We start from the raw sequence: 23,773 nt of genomic DNA, 5'->3' as shown, positions 1-23,773 counted from the left end.
GTATGACTGATGCCTTCATGCATGTAGGAAGTATAAATTATTTATGCTATTAAAAAGAAATTAAGCATTCCTTCGATTGACACTGATGTCCTCACTCTGTAGTAGGTCCCACAAGTCTCCTGTCACTTAAAATACATGAAGTAACCTGAGAGAAAAGAGGGAATTCCACAACACAAAAGAACTGTCAGTCATGCCCCTGTTCATTTGCTTTTGGAAAACTGCAGTGTATTTTTAATTCAAAAAATGATAAACCAAAATTCTCAAAAATAATGATGCATTTTCAAAATCACATTCCTCAACAAAATTTTGTTTTGTTGAGTCTAGAAAGGTTTTTCAAATCATCACTGAGTAAAAAAAAATACAATAAATATTTTAAAAATCTTATCTGAATGCCCTCTGAGCTTGTAAGTTACAGAGAAGGTGCCTACCTGCTATGGAAGGGGAAGTATCCTTATCAGGGAGATCTGCATACTACTGAAATCACTAAATATGGTCCAGTCCTTCCTTATCCCCATTTTTATGACTGTTTTATAATATATATATATTATATATAATATATATCATATATTATATTATATATATATATAAAACGTACTGATACAGTAGTACGTGCATGTTATTTATAAACAAACACACCATACACGCCACAAGAACATGCTCAAACATTTTTTACTGGTGGGTATGTGATATGTGACTGAAAATGTTTCAAGGTCACTGCTTTAAACTATCTAAGTGAGCAGACCTCAATGCAAATAGTTAGAAATGAATTAGCACAAATGATAGAGTGGTCATTCAAAATCTCCTTTGGCTGGGAATTCTTAATCTGGGGCCTATGAAGTTTAAAAAATATATAACATAAAAATATAAAATAATATATAATATATGTAATTTATAATATATTACAACTATATATTTTGCTAATTCTATTTCTGTATAATTGATTTCCTTTGCATCTACTTCACTACATTTACACAGGTTGTTCTGAGAAGGGGTGCCAAGGCTTCATCAGACTGCCAGAGGTCTAAGATAGAACTCAGATTAAGCAGCCATTCCCTATGGTAACCAGGACCAGCATCACTTGGCCTTGGAAGGCAGCTGCCTCTTCATCTGTTTTAGAAAGTCTGGTAAAACTTTTGGCAAGTATCAGTGCTCAGGAACTAATCTGGCCTTCATTATTCGACTTCATCTGAGCTGCCGAACAGGAATCTCATGAAAATCCTGCCCTCCAGTCAGACACACAGTAGATTCAGGGCATTTAACTCAAAGTAACCGGAAGATGAGATTCCAAGAGTTGTTGAAGCCTCGATTAGGCGATGGAGGAAAGTTGCAGTATCAACTTCACTGCCAGAGCTTTCCAAATAGGTAGTACCAGGGCTGCCTGCCTGCAGTGGTTTCTACACAGTTCTATCCAGAGGCGTACGCAAAATGATTTTGGTAATGCTATTTGCAGTCCAAAGAGTTTTCACTTTCAGGGGAAAATCTTCTGGTGTCATGAATTTCCAAACTGAAGGTTTTAAGGTGCATTTCTAAACACTGGTGATCAACAAATTAAGATCTAAATCCACTAGATGTCCTAAAGGCCATGGTGTGTTTGATGTCTATGGTTAGGAAAAATCAAGCATCACATTCTATTGATACTTAAGGTATAGCCTTATCAACTTCCTGTTCACTCTTTTTTTCTTTCTGAGACATCTAGTAGCCCAGTGGGTAGAGCAGCGGGTCTGTAATCAGGAAGACCTGAGTTCAAATCTAGCCTCAGATACTTATTAGATGTGCTACTCTGGGAAAATCACTTAACCTCTGTCTCAGTTTCCTCAACTATAAAACGGGGATGATAATAATAATATTTACCTCCCAAGGTTGTTGTGAAGATGAAATGAGGTAATATGTATAAAGTGCTTAGTACAATGACTGACTCATAACAGGTATTTAATAACTTCTTTTTCCCTCCCTCCTTTTTCTGTCCTGGCCTAAAATGAGTTAAATTAATCAATAAACACTTATTAAACATCTACTATGAGCCAGATACCATGTTAAGCTCTGGAGATACAAAAAGAGGCAAAAGACAGTCCCTATCCTCAAATAGCATAATCTAATGCGGGAGACAATAGTCTTGCAAGGCAAGCTATATCAGGATAAATAGGAAATAATTAAATGAAAGAAAGAATTGGAATTAAGAGGGGTTAGGGAAGACTTCCTGTACAAAATGCAATTTTAGATGGGACCCCAAGGATGTCAGGGAAGTCAGTGTTCAGACTGGAGGAGAGAGAGCATCCCAGGTATGGGGGGCAGTCAGAAAAAAATACCCAGAGCTGAGAGATGCAGAGTCTTGTTCATGTAACAGTCAGGAGGTCAATGTCATAGGATTGAAGAATATACATATTGGGGAGTGAGATGGAAGAAGACTGAAAAGGTAGGAGAAGACTAAGTTATGAAGGCTTTTAATACACAAAAGAGTACTTATATTTGCTCTTGGAGGTCATTAGAGTTTACTGGGTAGTCAAACTTGCATTTTTACTTTACTGGCTAAAGGAGAATGGATTGGAGATGGGACAGACTTGAGGCAGTCAGATCCACCAGAAGGCTACTGAAAAGTGTATGGTGATGAGGGTCTGCACTAGAGGAATGGCAGGACCACAGAAGAGAAGGGGACATATAAGAGGTGAAAGGTGAAATTGACAGGTGCTGGTAATAGCTTAGATGAACTGGAATGAGAGACAGTGAAGAATACAGAATAATTCCTAGGTTTGCAAGTCTGAGAGACTGGAAAGATGGCGTTATCTTAAAAGCAATAGAGAAGGGGGGGGAGGGTTTTGAGGGAAAGATAATGAGCTCTGTTTTGAACCTGTTGAGCTTAAAATGTCTACTAAGACATCCAGTTTGAGTTATTTGAAAGGCACTTGGAGATGTGAGATTAGATGGCAAAAAAGATACTGGGGCAGGAAAGGTAAATTCGAAAATTACCTTCATAGTGATGATAATTAAATCCTTGGGAGCTAATGAAGTCACCAACCTAAGTAGTATAGAAGGAGAAGAGAAGAGGACCCAGGATAGAGCCCTGAAGGACACTTACAAGTATGATCTGAAAAAGGATCCAGCAAAAAAGCGAGAGAGAATATTTAGGGTGTCTAGTGAGAAATCAGTCAATCACTGAAAGTTCATTTCAGCTTACAAAGATAGTCTTGCTTTCCTAGATTACAGGTAGTATCTTGGTTCCGCCATTGTTCTCTTTCTTTGAATCCAAAGAACACTGTTTTTTATTTGGCATTACAAGAGACTTAAGGATCAAGGATTTAGAGGTAGAAATTTAGAAGCTGTCTAGTATGAAGACAAAATTTTATAGATAAACTGAAGCCCCCCAAATAGAAATGGCTTGCCCCAAAGGTCACAGACAAAGTAAGCATCGAAGATGAAATCCCAACAGGTCTTCTGACTACAAATCTAGTGCCCTTCTCATAAAATCATGCTGATGATGCTGTCTATACAGCTGGCTATACAAAAGACAGCAATGTTCATTTATTGGGAGGGGACTGGGAACAGGTGAAGAACTTAATTTCCCTCATCTTGAGAAATTGGTTTAGGACATCTTGCTTATCACTAATCTTATAACACTTGAAAGTTGATATTTTATATATATTCATCCATGAAAATATTGCCAGTAGAATGCAGGCCTGAGAGCTGCTACTGGTTTTCATCATATTTTCTGAATCTTCAGAGTGGTCTTATGTATAATAGATGTTTACTGAGTGCTTTGTTGAAATGAATTGAGTGCCATATGATAAGAAGTGAGACTTTGGATTCAGAAAAAAAAAAGAGATGGTGGTGAAGTGGCAGAGAAGTAGCAGAAGTATTTCACATTTCCTTAGCACTTTAAGATTTACAAAGCGATTTCCTTAAGGCAACCCTGTAAAGGAGGTAGGGCGAGAAAAAAAAGCAATGATTAGATAATAATAGTCACAGAGTTAGGAAGTGTTGGAAGTCAAAACTAGACCCTCAGTAATCTGACTTCAAATTCAAGACTTTTCCCACTCTGCCACACTATGGAATTAGCACCATTTTAACAATGTTATTGGAGAAAAGATTAGCGTCTGGACCCAGGGCTATCCCTGTTGGCACCACCTCCTGGTTCACTCATGGGACACATCTGAACAGCTTGACATGTACTTCCATATCCAAAAGAGATAGAAGACAGATGTCGTGCAGCCTCCAAGGCATGGAAACCATGAAAAGAAGGAGTAGCATGCTCACATGTGGAAAAAAGACAGGAGTAGAGAAGAGGAGTACGGAGCAGAGTTTGAAGAATTATACCAGATGAGAAGACTCATGACAACATGGGACTAGGCAAACCTGCTTGGAATATGTTCTTGCTAAAACATTAGGAGGTCTGCCTGTGGTTTTTGGAAAAATGAAGCAGGAATAAGAATGGGAGTCGGGGGTGACAAAGAGCTCACTACATATCAAGCTATTACTTTTGATCACTTTCAAAGGCCTTCCTTGTACAATCTACTCCACCCTTCTTTCATCTTTCCAAACTGCTCTGTCTGTTTCATTTATTCTAGAGCATTATCCTTCCTAATCCTCCCTAGGACCCTATTCAAGACCTCAAATTCCTGTTAAGGAGTGAGCAGAGATAAGTAGCAAATAAACAAAAGACTGAACCGGATCCGAGAGGATCCTTGCCTTCTTGGCTTGTTCCTCCTCAATGGTGCATGAACAGATACATACTGTAATATCCCACCTCATTCAATCATAAGTTTACTAAGTGCCTGCCTGGGTAAATTGGATTAGAGGACATAAAACCTACATAAAACCATGTGGAGTTTTACAGACTTCACAATTTCATAAATTTTCTTCTTAACTCTTGCTAGTGCCTTCTAAGTATTTTCTGTGCCCCCTGAACACCCTGATCTATTTTAAATAGATAGAAGGTGATTTTGAAGAAGTCAGTAGTATTTAACACTAGAAGGATCTTAATGATTGTATAGTTAAAATCCATCAATTTAAAGAAGAAACCAAGGAACAGACGAAGCAAAATGATAAGGAAAAGATGCCCGCTTTGAACTGAAGGTCTTTTATTCCAAATCCAGCTCTCCTTCCACTATCTCACTTTCCACCATAGCAGTTATATGGCAAAGGACAATTCTTAAAGGTTGCCAATGGATCATTTCTGTGTAATTTAACCTGAACAGCACCCCAAACAGTAGTTCCTGCTGCTTCCCTACCCCCTTTCTCTCATCTGTAGAAATGGATATAGAACACAACTGCCTCTCACTAACCATATAATACCACAGCTACTAGAAAAGATAAATTCATATTGCATTTATTTACCCACATAAATTATGTATTTAGGACAAGAGTGAGTCTATGGTAGCAGTGATATTTCTGCTGCGTAAACATCTGTGACAGATGTCCATGGCCTGTGGTCAGCTGGAAGAAAGATCTTGAACAAGTAAGAAGCTTGAAAGGGCATAAGACCATGCAAATGGAAAGAAGAAAACCCTGTAACTACTCAAAACATCTGCTGGGGAGAACAAATATAGCTAAATACGGATCAAAGAGATTTCTGCATTACAGAGAGAACAGTTTTACAATATAGCACATATATAAATCCAACTGGAATAGCTGCCAGGCAGGGTCTAGGATTTTCCTAACTGGAAAACATAAACTGATAAAGGAAGGGAGACAGAGGGAGGGGGTGAGGTGGAGGGGAGGCAGGGAAAATGTGCAAATGTGAAAGGATTTGGAAGCTGGAGCAAAGACTATGCTCCATAGGATTCTGAGAATCTCTGGAGAATAGGAAAGAGTAGGAGGGTGGGAAAATGCTAAGGAGGTGAGGTAGGGGAGACTATAGGAGGGGGGGATTAGGGAAGAAGGGAAAGTTTTGATAGTGACACCATGCTACAAATTGTGCATGCAAGCAGTTTCAATTTTGCAGCCTACAGAGGGAAACAAACAAGAACTGACCTTTGCAAAATTTTACACTTCAGTATTTAAAGAGGGAGAGAAGTAAAGAATTATTAATCAATGAGGAAGTATAACTAGAAAAGTTAGTTTGGGGGGAAAAAAGGACAAAATGTAAAGATGCCTTCAAAACAATGATACAATGCTCCTTCTACTACATCCAGTAGTTGTACCCTAAAGTTGTTTTGTTTGGTTTGTTTTTTTTTTCCTTTTGGGGTGGGAAGGAATGTTGTAAGGCCTCTGCATACTTTCCAATGGCCCCATGACAACCAGATATTGAAAACAAGTCTTATTGGCAATGACCAATCAAGAGTCTTTTTGGTTTGACACTAATTTCATTAACATTTCAAGAATAGCAGCTTTTGAAACTTGAGCAGAATCTTCAGAAACTATCTCATCATTCTCTTGCTCATTGGTGGGAACTTAAAATCTAATACTGCTCAGGCCAACAGTAACTAGTCTCTTCCTATTATGTCAACCTGAAAAAAAATCAGCAGTGATGTGTTATGGGTCTCTGTTCCTGGTCAAATCTTGATTAAGAGATAAATGAAATCAATAATCTGGATGTAGATGTAGATGCTTATTCAATTTAAAGGTTACACAAGGCAAAGTGAGGTGCCTAACATGTAGGATGATGGAATTAGGTTTCAAAAGTTATCCTACTAGGCTAGAACAATGGTGCTGAAATAAGATAGAGCTTAATAATGGCAAACGTAAAATCTCTCATTTAGGATCTAAATTATTTTTTAAAAGATTGTCTAGAAAACAGTTCATATGAAGAAGACCTCAGGAGTTTGTTGACTCCAAGTTCCTTATGGATCAATAGCAAAATATGATTGCCACAAAAGTTAATATGATCTTCATCTATATTAACAGAAGTCTATAGTATAGAGAAGAAAGGAAGGGAGAGTCCTGTTTTTTGCCTCAGTCACAAATCATCTTAACCAATGTGTTCATTTCTGGTCTTCGCATTTTAGGAAGAACACTGACAAGAGGATGGTAACCGGTATCATGATAATTATCTTAATGAGTATTGGTTGAAGGAACTATAGACATTTAACCTGGTTAAAACTGCCAAGATCATTGTCTTCAAAACTGATGGACAGCATTGTGGAAGTGATTGGGCTTTGTCTTCCCAGAGGGAATCAGTGGAGGTAGATTTTTGACTCAACAGGAAGAAGATGTTTCTTACACAGCTTTACAGTCATGGGACACAGACTATTTCAAAAAGTAGCAACTCCTCATAGGAGTGTTTAAGCAGAAACTGAATCACCATCTGTCATTTTATTGCAAGAATTTCCATACTGGATGGAAAGTTGAACTAGGTTGTCTTTTAGGTTCTTTTTCAACTCTAAGTTCTGTTCAAGTCTCAAAACAACCATTTCAAGTTCTGAGATTTCATGTTTCTATACATCTCCCCAAACCCCTCTCACCCCTCACAAGCTTCCATTAGCACCTCTAACTGTGTGTGTTTTTTTTAATCTCACCACCAGATAGCTGGAAAACATTCACTTGGATTTATGAGAGGTAAAGTGCTCTAGTGGAGAACATCAGAAGATCTGAGATTAGATCCCACCTGTGACACTTACTGAGTGATAATGGACAAGTAATTTAATCTGAGTTATCTCAAAGATAAAATGGAAATAATAATGCCAGCTTCCTCCCAGGGTTGGGGTAATGATCATCTGGGTATGAAGTGTATGAGATAGATGTCAACTATTATTATTATTATCTAACTTCAGCTAAGGAAATCCTAGAATTACTACAACTCATGTACTACGATATGCAGTGGGTTTTTGTTGAAATCGGTGAGCTCTGGGTTACCAAGTATTCTCTATGATTAAAGTAAAAAAAAAAAATACCAGGACATATCGGAAAAGACAAAGTGAGTTGAGGGCATCTGAGGCTACATACATTTAGAGAGGCAGATTACAGAACAAAAAAGTTAACTTATGAGATACAACCTTGATACAAACCAAAAAGCAAAGTGATTATACCAGAAATTATGAAAGGACTTGGACAAGAGGATAAAAGCAGAAAAAATGAAGAAATTGACTTATTGTGAAGAGATTAAAAGTGTCATATTCATTCATCTGGAATTGAAAAGTATTTGCACTATTCAAATTGAAGGTACCAGTATGGTGGTGGGCTCAATCTGGCAATAATAAGTGGAAATTGTATAAGTTGGAATTTATCCAACAAAAACACTACAGTCAGGTTAGCTAGATTCTCAATGGTGGCAACCATGAGATGGATGTTTTTACATCCTGTGAAATGCCATGGGAAAATGGGAGAATTCTTTCCTCACTGATCCTATATAGTGATGAGTGTAATAGAATCTTCTTCAGTTTCTCATCTGCTAGATACAGTTTGAGAAAAATTACAAGCTATCAGCTATATTATCAATATCTCTGCTTTTACATTCATTCTCCATTACCCCAATCTCTCTACCATAAAAATTACATCTCAGACCCTACATCACCAACAGCCAAAAAGCCAGGCGACAAACTGGAATGAACCTCTAGAAGAGAAGGCCTTTCAGGTCTGCCTGTAAACACACCCACCCCTTTCCTGGAGTGACTAGGGGCCTGAGAAGGAGGGGGTCATAAGATCTTTGAGGTTCAAAAAACATTCATTCCTTTGGTCTACTAAAACCAAATTGCTATTATAATACTACATCAAGAATCAAGTTTAAGTCTTTAGAATGCTAAACTACTGAGCTGAACTTGCAGGGGTTACTTCTGCTCACCTGAAAAATACAGATTTCCCCACAGATCACTGAGCCAGGGTCTAACTGATATTCAGGGGAAATGGCAACCTAGCTGGCAAGAATGGAATATAAACAGCTTGCCATACATTAAGCAGGGTCGCACATAAAGCTTCAATTGTAGGTGGCCCAGAAAAACACTGGACCTGGAATCAGGAAGGCACACGTTTAAATCCAGCTCCAGACATTTATTAGCTACAGGACTCTGAGCAAGTCACATAAATTCTGTCTGCCTTGGTTGTCCTCATTATAAAATGCGCATAATAATAGCACCTACCTCCCAGGGCTACTATGAGTACTAAATAAGAGAATATTTTTAAAAGTATTATAAAAACAACAATTATAATTAATGATGTCATTCTTTTACCATCTTGCATCTAAGGAGATTAATGGAAAAGCTCAATAAAAGGGTACAAAGTGTAGGGAGGGAGGCGGAGCCAAGATGGTGGAGTAGAAAGATGCATATACTCTAGCTCTTCCCCTACAGCCCATAAAATACCTGTAAAGAATGACTCTCAACAAATTCGAGAGCAGCAGAAGCCACAGAACAACAGAGTGGAGGAGACTTCCAGTCCAGGGTGGCCTAGAAGGAAAATGGGAAAGGTCTGTTGTGCCATCAAGGCTGGGCTGGGGCAGGGGAGGAGGACCCAGTAGACCTCAGGGGTGGAATCTCCAGCAGCAGCAGTGGCAGTTCGCAGATCCCTCAACCCACAGATGCCAAAGGTCAGCGAGAGGACTTTTTCAGCTGGCCAAGAAGGGAACAGGGTTTCCCCCATAGCTCTGGCCCCAGGCAGCAGCAGCAAAGCCCTCAGCAGCAGACAGCTGCAGCTCCCACAACAGGCAGCAGCCTACATCCATTGTTGGAGGCCTCATTGTAAAGCCCCTGGGGGAACTGAGCAACTGATCTGCACCTCAGCCCTAAGTGATGGCATAGCGGAACTGGAGGTGAGGCAGTTGTAGAGAGGAAATTCTGCTACTCACAGATTCTGGGCACAAAAGTTCCTGGTTACTCCCAGATCAGTGTGCAGGGGTTGACTATGTTACCTTGAAGGAGGAACTGCGATCTTATAGGTCCCCAGAATATATGCTACTCTTGACAAAGAACCCGAAAGTCAAGTAACTGGTTGGGAAAATGTTCAACAAAGGGAAAAAAAAGTAAGACTATAGAAGGTTACTTTCTTGATGAAGAAGTATCTTCTCCCATCCTTTCAGATGAGGAAGAATAATGCTTACCACCAGGAAAAGACATAAAAGTCAAGGCTTCTGTATCCCAAACATCCAAAATAAATATTCAATGGTCTCAGGTCATGGAAGACCTCAAAAAGGATTCTGAAAATCAAGTGAGAGCAATGAAGGAAAAATTTGGAAGAGAAATGAGAGACATGCAAGAAAATCATGAAAAGCAGGTCAGCAGCATGCTAAAGGAGATCCAAAAAAATGCTGAAGAAAATAACATCTTTAAAAATAGGCTAACTCAATGGCAAAAGAGGTTCAAAAAGCCAATGAGGAGAAGAATGCTTTAAAAAGCAGAATTAGCCAAATGGAAAAGGAGGTTCAAAAGCTCGCTGAAGAAAATAGTTTTTTAAAAATTAGAATGGAACAGATGGAAGCTCATGACATTATGAGAAACCAAGAAATCACAAAACAAAACTAAAAGACTGAGAAAATGGAAGATAATGTGAAATATCTCATTGGAAAAACAACTGACCTGGAAAATAGATGTAGGAGAGACAATTTAAAAATTATGGGACTACCTGAAAGCCATGATCAAAAAAGGAACCTACACATCACCTTTCATAAAATTATCAAGGAAAACTGCCCTAATATTCCAGAACCAGAGGGCAAAAGAATCCACCAATCACCTCCTGAAAGAGATCCGAAAAGAGAAACTTCTAGGAACATTGTAGCCAATTTCCAGAGTTTCCAGGTCAAGAAGAAAATATTGCAAGCAGCTAAAAAGAAACAATTCGAGTATTGTGGAAGGATAATCAGGATAACATAAGATCTAGCATCTTCTACATTAAGGGATTGAAGGGTATGGAATATGATATTCCAGAAGTCAAAAGAACTAGGATTAAAACCAAGAATTACCATCCAGCAAAACTGAGTATAATACTTCAAGGGGAAAAAATGGTCTTTCAATGAAATAGAGAACTTTCAACCATTCCTGATGAAAAGACCAGAGCTGAAAAGAAAATTTGACTTTCAAACACAAGAATCAAGAGAAGCATGAAAAGGTAAAGAGGTAAGAGAAATCATAAGGGGCTTACTAAGGCTGAACTGTTTACATTCCTACATGGAAAGATAATATTTGTAACTCTTGAAACTTTTCTCAGTATCTGGGTAGTTGGTGGGATTATACAGAGAGAGAGAGAGAGAGAGAGAGAGAGAGAGTGAGAGAGAGAGAGTGAGAGCGAGAGCATAGAGTGAGTTGAATAGGAAGGGATCATATCTATAAAAATAAAATAATGGGTGAGAGAGGAATATATTGGGAGGAGAAAGGGAAAAATGGAATGAGGCAAATTATCTCTCATAAAAGAGGCAAGAAAAAGTCTTTTCAATAGAGGAAAAAGGGGGAGGTGAGAGGGAAAAAGTAAAGCTTATTCTCATTACATTTGGCTCAAGGAAGGAATAACATGCACACTCAATTTGGTATGAAAACTTATCTTACAATACAGAAAAGTAGGGGAGAAGGGGATAAGCAGGGTGGGGGGGATGATGGAAGGGAGGGCAAATGGGAGGAGGAAGCAGTTAGAAGTAGATATTCTTGGGGAGGGACAAAGTCAAAAGAGAGAATAGAATAAATGGGGGCAGGATGGGATGGAGGAAAATATAGTTAGTCTTACACAATATGACTATTATGGAAGTCATTTGCAAAACTACACATATATAGCCTATTTTGAATTGCTTGCCTTCTCAGTGGGGATGAGTGGGGAGGGAGGGAGGAAGAGAAGTTGGAACTCAAAGTTTTAGGAAAAAATGTTGAGTATTGTTCCTGCATACAGCTGAGAAATGAGAAATACAGATATGGGGTATAGAAATTTATCTTGTCCTACAGGACAAAAGGGAAGATGAGTATTTGAAGGGAGGGCAGATTGGTGGAAGCGGTAATCAGAATGCTTGGCGTTTTGGGGTGGGAAGAGGGGAGAGATGGGGAACAAATTTGGAACTCAACATTTTGTGGAAATGAATGTTGAAAACTTAAAATAAATAAATTAATAATTTTTTTTTAAAGTATGTGTAGAGGTTGAAGGGAATGGTAATACATAGCCTACCCTTATTTCAGCAAGGCCCTACAAATTTGTCAGAATATACTTATGGACAAGATGGAATGATATAGGCTAAATTATAATAGTGTTAAGTGGATTTCAAATTACTTGAACAACCAGACCCAGAATATCATCAACATCAATTTTGTTGTAGACTTCTAGTTTAATGTTCCATGACTCTGGGCTTTGTCCTCATTCTAATTTGCTATTCTTTTTTTTTTTTTTTTACCAGCAGTTGGGTAAAGGCTTAGATCATATACTTTTCAGATGCGCAATTGCAAGAAAAGTGAGAGGCATAAATAGTAAAAAGAACAAAACAACTAGGGCCATCTTTGGATAAAGCCACGGAGAGCAGGCAGGCAACTGCCATGAAGTACAATGCAGGAGACAGCAGGAGTTATTTAACAGTGACATCAGGAGAATCAGGTGGCCACCACCTGCTTAAAGATGAGCATCACATGCGAAGTGCCATCCACATCCAGAGAAAGAACTATGGAATCAGAGCACAGAATGAAACGGACTATTTTCTTTTGGGCTATGTTTTGTTTTGTTTAGGTTTTTCTCATGGTTTCTCCCATTCATTTTAATTCTATGCAACATGAGTAATGGGAAAGTATGTTTAATAAGAATGTATGCGTAGAATCCATATAAGATTGCAAGCTATATAGGGGGAGGGAGAGAAAATTAAAACTCATGGAAGTGATTGTTGGAACAGAAAACGAATAAATTAATTAAATAAAAAAAGATGAGGGTCACAACCTCCAAAGGCTGTTAACTACAAGGACTTAAGTAAACCCTTTACTAGACTTCTATCCTTATTTCCTAAGCTGGTTTTGAGCCTCTTTAGACTGCCCCTGGATCACATATCTCTTGCTCTCTTCTCACTGATCCTGCTACTGACTCTGCTTTAGCTCTAGACACCACTAAACATTTCTAGCCCTGAAGCTACACCACCTAACCTATATGCCAGTGACCATTTTTAACCTGCTGAGCAAAGCTTTTGGACCCTGATGCCATCAAAATGTCCCAGTTTGTGGTTTTATCTTGTTCCCCAGCTTGAGAAGCTTAGATCTGCACTATGAATCCCACTCAGTCTCATTTTCTAGAATCTCCTATACCAAGTCTCTGAATGAGGAATCAGTATAAATTTATAACTACTTGGAGGGGCTGAAACTATGGCTTGAAATTAACAAGATGAAATGCATTTATACATCAGCATTTTAAGGACCCTCTTATCTTCAGTGCTTAGCAAATATTAGGAGTTCAATAAATCTTTATTATTGATAAATATATTTATTTCCTTAATTTACAGATATGGTACTCTTTCTATGCCTTATGTAGTGAGGTGATATAGTACTTAAGAGTACTGAACGTGCAGTTAAGAAGACATGAGTTCAAATTTATCCTCAGACATTTATTAGTTGTGTGACCCTGGAAAAGTCATTTAACCTCTGCCTGCTTCAGTCTCTTCAACTGTAAAATGAAGATAACAATAGTACCTATCTCTTAGGGTTGTTATGAGGACCAAATGAGATAATATTTGTAAAGCACTTAGTACGGTGCCTGGGTAGAGAGTACATGCTTAATAAATGATTATTTCTTTCCTTCCTTAGAAGATGGTTTTTGAAAGTTGCTACAGGGAGAGAAAAAGTTTCACCACTCAGAAATCAAGTTTCTGTTAATTAACCTCTTCAAACTTATCTAGACTTGTTCTTGGAAAAGAGACAATCCACACAGGCTCAGAATGTTCCCACACTTCTGATTTATGACATAACATTCTAGAACTCTATGCCATGATGATGTCAGGGAAAGACTTCAGTGGGAAAAGATGAAATGCAACGATGAAATTTAAAGGCCAACATTTAGCTTTTTTTTTTAAATGCATATATAGGATGGAAGAAATAACAGCTTGAAAGCAGCTCATATTTAAAGGATCAGAAGGTTCACTGGACTAAAAGCTTCCTGTGAGCTAAGAGGCTGACCAAATCTTAGATTGCATCAGTAGTAGGATAGATAGTGTTCAAGCCAAGGAAACTTATAGTCATCCTCAGTCCTGGTGAGTTCTAAGCTCCAAACAACATACTCTGGAAGAAGCTGATAAGCTGAATTAGGCCCAGAGAAGAGTACGTAGAATGGTTAGAGGACTCAATACCATGATGCTGGTGCAAGAAACTGAGGGTGTTTAATAAGGTTAAAGGAAGGCTGAGAGAACAAAAAAAATTGTAGAAAATTTAACAGGCATCACAAAATGTAAGAAGGGGATATGATTCAGTTTTCAAAAAAAGAAAAGTCTGACTCTGTAAACCAGAGGTGTCCAACACACAGCCCACAGACCACATATGGCTCACAACACTCCAGAGCGCAGCCTGAACCAGATTAAAATTTCATTGGGAAATAATTACCAAAATAAATAAAAATTCAATACAACAGTGATAATATTACATTTTAAAACTAAGTCAACATGCGGTCCACAGAGACCCTTATGTTAGTGTCCCCTGGTTGTAGTTGAGTTTGACATGACTGTTGTAAACCAGAAACAAGTGGGAATGACTCATCACTGGAAAAACTTTTGAACATGTTATTAAAAGGATAATACTTGAGCATCTAGAAATGGAGATCGTGATCTACAAAAGCCAGTATGGCTCTGTCAAAATCAGATGATACCCGACTAACTGAATTTCCTTTTCTCTGACAGGGTAGAAGGACTGGTAGATCAAGGAAAACACTGGAGACACTATATAACTAGATTTCAGAAAGGAACTTGCTGTCCTTGTAGATGTGATGGAAGGATTTGAGATCATAATACAGTTAGGCGAATTTCACAGAATCCAGTTCAAAAGGGATTTAAAGACCATCTAATCCAATCCACAATTCAGATAATATTCCTTCCGTTACATAACTGATAAGTGATCATCCCCTACTGGGAAAGAACCCACTGTCCCTCAAGCTGTACAATTCCACCTTTGAATAATTCTAATCGCTAGGGATTGGAGCAGTTGGTGGTACAGTGGATAGAGTCCCTGACCTGAAGGCAGGAAGACTTTCTTCCTGAGTTCAAATCTGGCCTCAGACATTTAATATCTGTGTGATCATGGGCAAGTCACTTAAATTTGTTTGCCTCAGTTTCCTCATCTGTAAAATGAGTTGGAGAAGAAAATGGCAAACCACTCCAATATCTTTGCTAAGAAAACCCCAAAGGGTATATGAAGTGTCCTACATGAATAAAAAGCAACTTAACAAGAACTGTTGGGAGCAATTTACTACACCAACTGAATTGAACCTTTACAGCTTCCACTCATTGTTCCTAGTTCTGAGACCACGAATAATCCCTTTCTCATGTGACTACCCTTCTTAAAGACAATTGTCATGTTCCACCGACGTTTTCTCTTCTCCAGGATAAATATTCTCAGTTCCTTCCATTGACCCTCATATGACAATGCACTCCATCCTATCCCTTTACAATCCTGATTGCAGTTCCCTCCAACAAATTGTTGAAGCCCTTCCCAAAATGTGGTGCTCGTAGCTTGAAATATGACTCCAGATGTGATCCTACCAGGACAGAGAAACTGGAAGTCAATACATCTCCTATCTTAGTCACCAGGTCTCTTAGATTGTGTTACAGATTGAGTTACAGATTGTGTTACAGATTGTGTTACTTTTCTTGACAATATTACATTGTTGACTCATGCTGAGCTTGCAGACAATTAATACCCTCAGATTTTTTCAAACTATACCTTCTGCCATCTTGTACTTGTGAAGATAACTTTTGAACCCAAGTATAAGACTTGCATTAATTCCTATGAAATGTCATCTTATAGGATTCAGCCAAATGGTGTTATGCCAAGACATTTGGCATCCACTTTTGCCATCCACTGTGATAACTATCTCTTCTAGCTTTGTGTCATCAGCAAATCTAATAAACATGGCATTTATGTCTTTCTCCTGATCATTGATGAAACTATTAAAACAGCACAAGATCAAGTACTCTTTGAGGCACTCCCTAGAGCAGCCCTTCCATTGTGAACAAAAAAGAAAATACTCTGGGAATATAACAATTAGCCCAATTGCGAACTGATATATTACTATCTAGCTCATACTTTTCCACATTTTACACAAGAATAACATGTACAACTTTGTCAAATGCTTCATTAAACCTAATGTAAACAATATCTAGGGAATTGCCCTGATCAACCACTCTAGTAACCCTGTCAAAAAAGGAAATGAAATAAGCTTGAAACAACCTGCTCTTGATAAAACCATCCTGACTGTGTTCACCAACTACTTTTCTAGATGATCACTAATCATTCCCTTCAAAATGTACTATGTTTGGGGCAGCTAGGTGGTACAGTAAACAGAGCCCTAGTCCTGCAATCACTAGGACCTGAATTTAAAATCTGGCCTCAGAGACTTGATACTTACTAGCTGTGTGACTTGGAGCAAATCACTTAACTCCAATTGCCTTACCTTCTTCCCTCAAAAGAAAAAAGTGGAGTATGTTCTTGAATTTTGCCTCGAATTTTCAAGTACTTTGTTCTATAGTTTGCAGACTGCCTTATTTTCCTCTTTTTTGAAAATTAAGGTGTCCACCCTTTTCCAATCCTGTAGTGTCTATCTAGTTCTTCAGGGTCTTTCCAAGACCACTGAAAATGGCTCAACAAGCACATCTGCTATTTCTTGGAATAAAGATGTAGTTTATTTGGACCAGGTAACATGAACTAATCAAAGATTGCTAAGTGTTGTCTTAATATTTCTTTTCATAGCTTAAGGATCAGCTCACAATTCATCCATTTTGTTCCATCTCTTCCACTCCAAAGATCACTCTTTTTAACCATGAAAAAAAAGGAACATCATAAGATTTGGAAAGCTCTGCTTCTTGGTGTCAACAGTTATCATTCTTTCTTTAAGATCTCTATTTCTCAACACACACACACACACACACACGCACACACCTCATCCTGAGCTTTAGCACTCTTAACATTATTGTTAAAGGACAGTATCATGATTATATATTTAGGAAGTCACCTGTGTTGACTAGATCAACTACAAAGTTTTTATATAATCTCAGTTGGCTCCTCACTGCAGCAAGGCAATACATTTACTCCAAATGTATTCTCTACCCTGTTTACCACCTTTTCTTCTCTACTTAAACTTTCTATGGCACCTCTTTCCCATATCCTTTAAGCAGATGACTTCTTCTCATAATTTACTGGGAATACCAAGTAAATTTCACTCCTTACAAGCTTCCTCTTTTCTTTTTATCATGTCACAATCCCTTGACCTCATCCTCTGCTATTCCCTCTGCTATTCCTTCTCCTCATTAAAACTAATCTCTTTATCCCATCCTCTTCCCTTTTCCCCAGTGTAGATCACCCCCACTATCATGTTCTCTCTCTCTCTTCTCCCTTGTTTTTTGTCTCTCTGTCTTTCTTTTGTTAGGTGCTTTCTCCTCTCCCTTACCTTTCCCCCCTTTTCTGTTTCTTATCAACATTCTCAAGTCTCCCCCATCCTTAAAGAATGATCATTCTATCATCCTCACTACTTATCATTGTATATTCTTCAACCTCTTCTTAGCCAAACTCACTGAAAAAGATATTTCAATTCTGTTTCCCCCACTTCCACCTTACTCAGTCTCCTCAAACATCTGCAATCTGGCTTTCAACATCACTCAAAACAGACTGCAAAACACATCAAATACTAAAGGGGGAAAAAACAACTCTCTCCAATGTTACCAATGATTGCCAGTTGCCAGATCTAATGGTCTCAATCTTTTTCAGTCTCTGCAGCATTTAATATTTTTGGCTCCCTTCTTCCCTTGGATATTCTCTCCCTTCTGTGTACCCACAGGTACATAGGTTGTCCTATTAGTTTGACTGCTTTCAGGCTCCTCTGCATCACATACGTCATGATCCCTATTACCAAGGCTCTGTCCTAGACCCTCTTCTATCTCTATGCTGTCTCCAGGACCTCATAGGTAGGTTCCCGTGGGTTCAAGTGTCATCTTCATGGAGATGACTCTCGGATTTATATATAAAACCTTCATATTCTCTTATGAGCCCTGCCCCTATATAACTAATTGCCTAGTGGATATTTAGAACATGATGTCCTCAAGGTATCTCAAACTTGACATAGCCACAATGACACACGTCCTTTCCTTCAAACCCACTCCTCTTCTAAAATCCTCTATGTGGTATTCACAACCCTTCATACCCTGCCCCCTTTCACTTTTCATTTCTTCTTGTACCTTATACCCTATCCCCCTACCATATATTTTGTGATTCCTTGCTGTCCCTCCAACAAAATTCTCCGTTCTCCTGACTACAGGCATATTTTCACTGTTGTTCTCCATGCCTGGAATGTTCTCCCTCTTCATGTCTGCTTTCTGGCTTCCTTAGTACCAGATAAATCCCACCTTCTATAGAAAGCCTTTCTGAATCCCCTTTAATTCTAGTACTCTCCTTCTGCTGATCATTTCCAGTTTATCCTGTATATAGTTCTTTGGTACATAGTTGTTTGCATGTTGTCTTATTAGATTGGGAGCTCCTTGAGAGTAGGAACTGATTTTAAATTTCTTCATATCCCCAGCACTAAGTAAAGTGCTTGGCACATAGTAAACACCTGGTAAATGTTTACTGACTGACTACACTGGTTTCGTTAGATGACTTCTTTTCTTCCTCATCAGAACTGCTTCTCTTTTTATCTTAAGAATCTCATTCAAGTTTCCTTTCAATTATGTGCTGACTTCCCCCAAAGAATATCAGTCCATGGGACCCTACCTATCCTTCACTTAATTTGAAATCTACTTGCCTCCAGAGGTCAGAATTAGAACCAGTCAGAGGAAATCACAAGCAGTCAGAATTTGATTGAGTACAAGGAAGATCTTCCAACAGTTAAAGCAGTTCCAAAATAGAATGTCCAGATTCATGAGCTATTCAATTTCCTATCACTGGAAAAATTCAAGTGGAGTTCTGAACCGCATGTCAGAGATTTGTAGACAGGATTCATGCCATAGGGAAAAGTTGGTGAGAGGGGCAGAGTAGCAAAGTTGATACAATCTTGAACTTGGAGTTAAAAGAGATCTGGGTGTGAATATTGTTTCTGGCATTTACTAGTTGTATGGCCTAGACAAGTCATTTAACTTCAATAAACCTCAGTTTCCACATCTGTAAAATGGGATGATACTACCTGTTTTACTTTTCTTGTGGGATTTCCATATCTTTACATCTCTCAAAATGAGATATATGTAAAGTCCTTTGTAAACTTTAGAGCTTTAAAAAAACAAAGCCAGCTATCATTATCAACAACCGCTGAAGTTACTTTAATTCTGATACCACCTGTTTTTCAAAGAATGTGTGATCTTGGGCGAGTCATTTCAAGTATGTAGACCTCAGTTTCTTCATTTATAAAATAAGGGCAAGTGGAATAGCTGATCTCTGAAATCCCTTCCATCTCTGAAATGCTACAATTTTATGTTTGAAGCTTACTTAAGAATTCAATCAAATGAGAACTGCCAAGGACTAGAAACCAGCAGCTTATTTTTAGTGTTCCTAGGAAGGAAAGAGGGGGAAATTTATCTTCATTTGACAGAGGAAAGGGGTGGGTTTCTAGTAGTTTTACTTTTCTCTTTAAAACCCAGTTTAGCTGAGGTCTAGGGACCCTAAAATTTATGAGGTCTTTTTGTAACACCTGCCCTGATTCAGGGTAAGAAACCTAGAGACCTGGATATCAGTTTCGGGGTTCTTTCAAAAGTACCACTTCTGATTCAACCACTGAGAGGACAAAAATGATCAGGCCCTCAGGGGTGGGGGAGGAGCAGAGGGAGGTGTAGGAAAGCTCCCAGACAGTGAAACACATGAAATACTAAATAAGGAAAAAAGCTTTTAGAAGAGCAAAACCCAGAACTCAGCAACCAACCAGGCTGTAAAAAAAAAAAAAATACACAGTGTTAAGGAAAGCCAAAGGAGTTAGAACCAGAGTGGGTTTCAAGACATTCAGACAACACGCAAAGATAAACAATGAGAAGGAGAAAACAGAAAAGACAAGAGGAAAGTTCTTCCCCAAGAGGAAATAGTTACCTATTGTCAGAGCTCACAGGTCCCCAAATCCTACCTACTAGTGAAATATTAAGTAGCAATTCAGCTTATATCTTCCTTATTTTAAAGCAGAAATTCTCTTTCTGTTAAACTCTTAGAATAACAAGGTCATATATTAAGAGGTAGAAGGGACCTCAAAAGGTCATCCATTCCAACCTCCTATCTTTACACATGATGAAACAGACCCAGAGAGAATCAGCCATAAGATCTAGAACTGTATGGCACCTCAGAGGCCATCCAGAACAATACCCTAATTTTATAGATAAGGAAACAGAGGCTTAAGGAGGTGGTTAAGTGACTTGTTTAAGGTGACATAGAGAGTGACAGAGATGGGATTTGAACCTACATCCATTGATTCCAAATTCAGTGCCTCACACTGTCTCCCCCAAATCCTTCAGAACTCTTTATAGCTCTCATATAGTACTTAAATATTCTCTTGTATTACAGTTTTTTGTGCATTCTTTTTTTTTTTTGGTAAATTGTTTCCAGTTTTCAACAATCACTTCCATAAATTTTAAATTTTCTCCCCGTCCCTCCTCAAGATGCCATGCAATCTTACATGGGCACTAAACATACATTCCTATTAAATACATTTTCACATTAGTCATGTTGCATAGAAGAAGTAAAACTAATGGGAGAAACCATAAGAAAAACAAAACATAATAAAAGAGAAAAGTCTGCTTCATTCTGCATTCTAACTCTGCAGTTCTTTCTTTGAATGTGGATGGTATTTTACATCAAGACACCTTTGAAAATGTTTTAGGGCCTTGCATTCTTTGAAGGGCTAAGTCTAATAGAAATGGTTGTTACTGTGTGTAATGTTCTCCTGGTTCTGCTCATTTCACTCAGTATCAGTTCATATGTCTTTCCAGGATTTTCTAAAGTCTCCCTGTTCATCATTTCTTATAGCACAGTAGTATTCGATTACATTCATGTACCACAACTTGTTCACCCATTCCCCGATTGATGGGCTCTTTGTGCATTCTTTTACATTGCAGTTATTTATATGCTTATCATTCTAATCAGATTATAAACTCTTAGTGAATAATCTGAGTACTTTGCTTTTAAGGCTATTTATCCTGCCTCTTCCTGACATGTTTCTCTGTGTCTATGTATATGTGCATATATGTATATACACACATGCATACATGTGCACATGTTCATATGTATGTATGTGTATGTAGGTACAAAAGCTACATATATACACATATGTGTTTATTTATATATACATAGTCTTTGTACATAATTGTTGGCATGTTGCCTGCCCCATCAGACTGTGATCTCCTTGAAAACAAGGATTGTTTTTGGCCTTTCTCTATATCTTCAGTACTTAGCACAGTGCCTGACAAATTTTAGGTATTCAGTAAATGGGAGTTGACTGACAAAGACTGGGTAAGACTTAGGTTCAGCTATCTCTCTCAGGGTCTTCCAACTTCAGAAACAGATACATGTAAGGGAATAGGCTGTTGGCAAGGATGCAATGACTTATCACCCTTGTGATGATCACCCCTGCCCTGCCCCTTGGTGAACCATGTCTAAAACTTCAAGAAGCTTATGGCATAGCCTAACTCACAAGACTTTTCCCAAGGAACTTGAACAGACACACAAAGAAAATGCCATCCAAGTAACCAATCTTCCTGGAGTTGTACAGTTAGCTACAAACAGGTTTCACCATGTTCTTTTTCTCCTTATAAAACACATACCATAACATAATATATGGTTCACTAACACCATAATAAAATGAACCAGTCTAAACATCGGCCCAAAGAACAAAGCTATCCTGCTTTTAACTACTGTCTACAGGCAAACTCAGCTGGGATAGACACATATATGCACGCACACACACTTATACACAGAGATCCTACAGTCAATTATCGTGATCATTTTATTGATGAGGAAATTGCAGTCCAATGGGCCTAAGAGCATTCATCGGGATCAGATAATCAGATCTGAGTTCAAATCTTACCTTAGATACTTATTAGCTGTCTGACCCTTGACAAGAAGTCATTTTAACCTCTTTCAGCCTTAATGATTTGTTCTCAGAAATTCCTACCACTAGACACCTCATGCAGTGGCTTAGCATAATGGGAATCCATCTGGCCTGTTGAGCAGAAGCTGAACAGCCCTGTCTAAAACTTTTAATGACTGTCACAACAACTTTCAGAGAAAGGATAAGAAGAAAGTCCCAGTGTTCATGATTGTTGGAAAAAGTCCATATGTCACCCCACCCCTAGCAATGGGGCAAAGGGGAAGTACTCACTAGTTCAAACAAACAAACAAATACATATGTGCACACACATACACACGTGTATATATGCATATATGTGTGTGGGTGTATATTTACATATGCATACACATATGTGTATATGGTAATGCTATCTGTGGTAGAAGCCAAATATGCCTATATGCCTGAACAGAATGAATGATTACTTATCACTAATTATTTATTTTTATAAAGTGCTTCCCTGTGTGTTCAACACTATGTTAAGCAATGGGAACACAAATAAAAGAAAATGAGAGAATCTCTGTCCCCAAAGAGCTTACATTTTCATTCTCCTAGAGGAAGACCACACATAACTGGGAGACAGAAAGAGCAGCGAGCAAAGAAGTCCATTAGCTTTAGAAATGGCCAGGAGGTAGAGGCCTGGGAAAGGTAAGCAAAAGCTCACCTATCAGAGTCAAGGCTGATCCTACTAGATTTTACACTACTTGAGGGTAAAGATAATGCCTTACTTAAACTTGGTTATTATTGTACAAAATAGAAGGTATACTTGAAAACAGAGTTAGTGTACTGGTCTGATCACACTGCTCCACAACTTGACAAAACCTTGAATGACTATCCATTGAGTACTAGAGAAAATACAAACTCCTTAAAATGGCATTCAAAGCCTTTCAGTCTACTTTTTAGATTATATTTGATACAGCTTTTTATGCATTTTCACAGCTTTTTATATATTTTAAATTCTGAATTGAACGACTCACTGCTTCCCAATCGTATTCTGCCTTCTCCCACTACCTCTCCATATTTGCACAAAATTTCCTTCATTCCATTGACTGATCTCTGAAATCTTTCCTCTTTACAAGAGACAGTGATCAGGTACTCACCTGACCATGAGTCTTTCGCTTATACCCCCACCTAGGAGTGACCTTAAATATTTCAAGCAAGTCTGCATCTCCTATGCACTTATCTAAACTGTGACTTTTATGATGGCTATTTGTGTCTATATTTTATCCCCTTAATAGATCTGGATTGCTATATGCTCCTTAAGGGTAGGAATTGTACAACTTTTCATCTTTTTATCCCCTAACATTAGGCTGATAATATAGTATAGTACAGAAAGCTAGGTGGCACTCTATGCTGGATCTGAAGTCAAAAAGACCTGAATTCAAATCCAATCTCAGATACATAACAGCCATTAGAACGTTGGCAAGTCACTTAACCTCCATTTACCTCATTCACAAAATCATTTCCTCATTTGTAAAATAAGAATAATAACAGCACCTACCTCATAGGATTGTTGTGAGGATTAAATATTTGTAGAGGTCTTAGCACAGTTCCTGAAACTGTAGGTATTATATGAATGCTTATTCCTCTCCCCTAGTATGCACTTAATAAGTGTGAAATTTATTCAGTTAGGAGAGACTGGACCTGGGACTACAGAAGGGAAGACACTTGCAATATAGAA

General features: G+C 38.3%; 1 protein-coding gene across 5 annotated transcripts in view; it reads right to left on the bottom strand.

Annotated features, from left to right (window-relative positions):
* NTF3 (neurotrophin 3) overlaps positions 1-23,773 on the bottom strand; it is a 142,823-nt gene that overhangs the window by 81,551 nt on the left and 37,499 nt on the right. The gene's annotated exons all lie outside the window — the stretch shown is intronic.

Source organism: Notamacropus eugenii, chromosome 3 (assembly GCF_028372415.1).
Source record: "Notamacropus eugenii isolate mMacEug1 chromosome 3, mMacEug1.pri_v2, whole genome shotgun sequence".
NCBI classification, from domain to species: domain Eukaryota; kingdom Metazoa; phylum Chordata; class Mammalia; order Diprotodontia; family Macropodidae; genus Notamacropus; species Notamacropus eugenii.
This window is presented reverse-complemented; position numbering and strand designations above follow the sequence as displayed.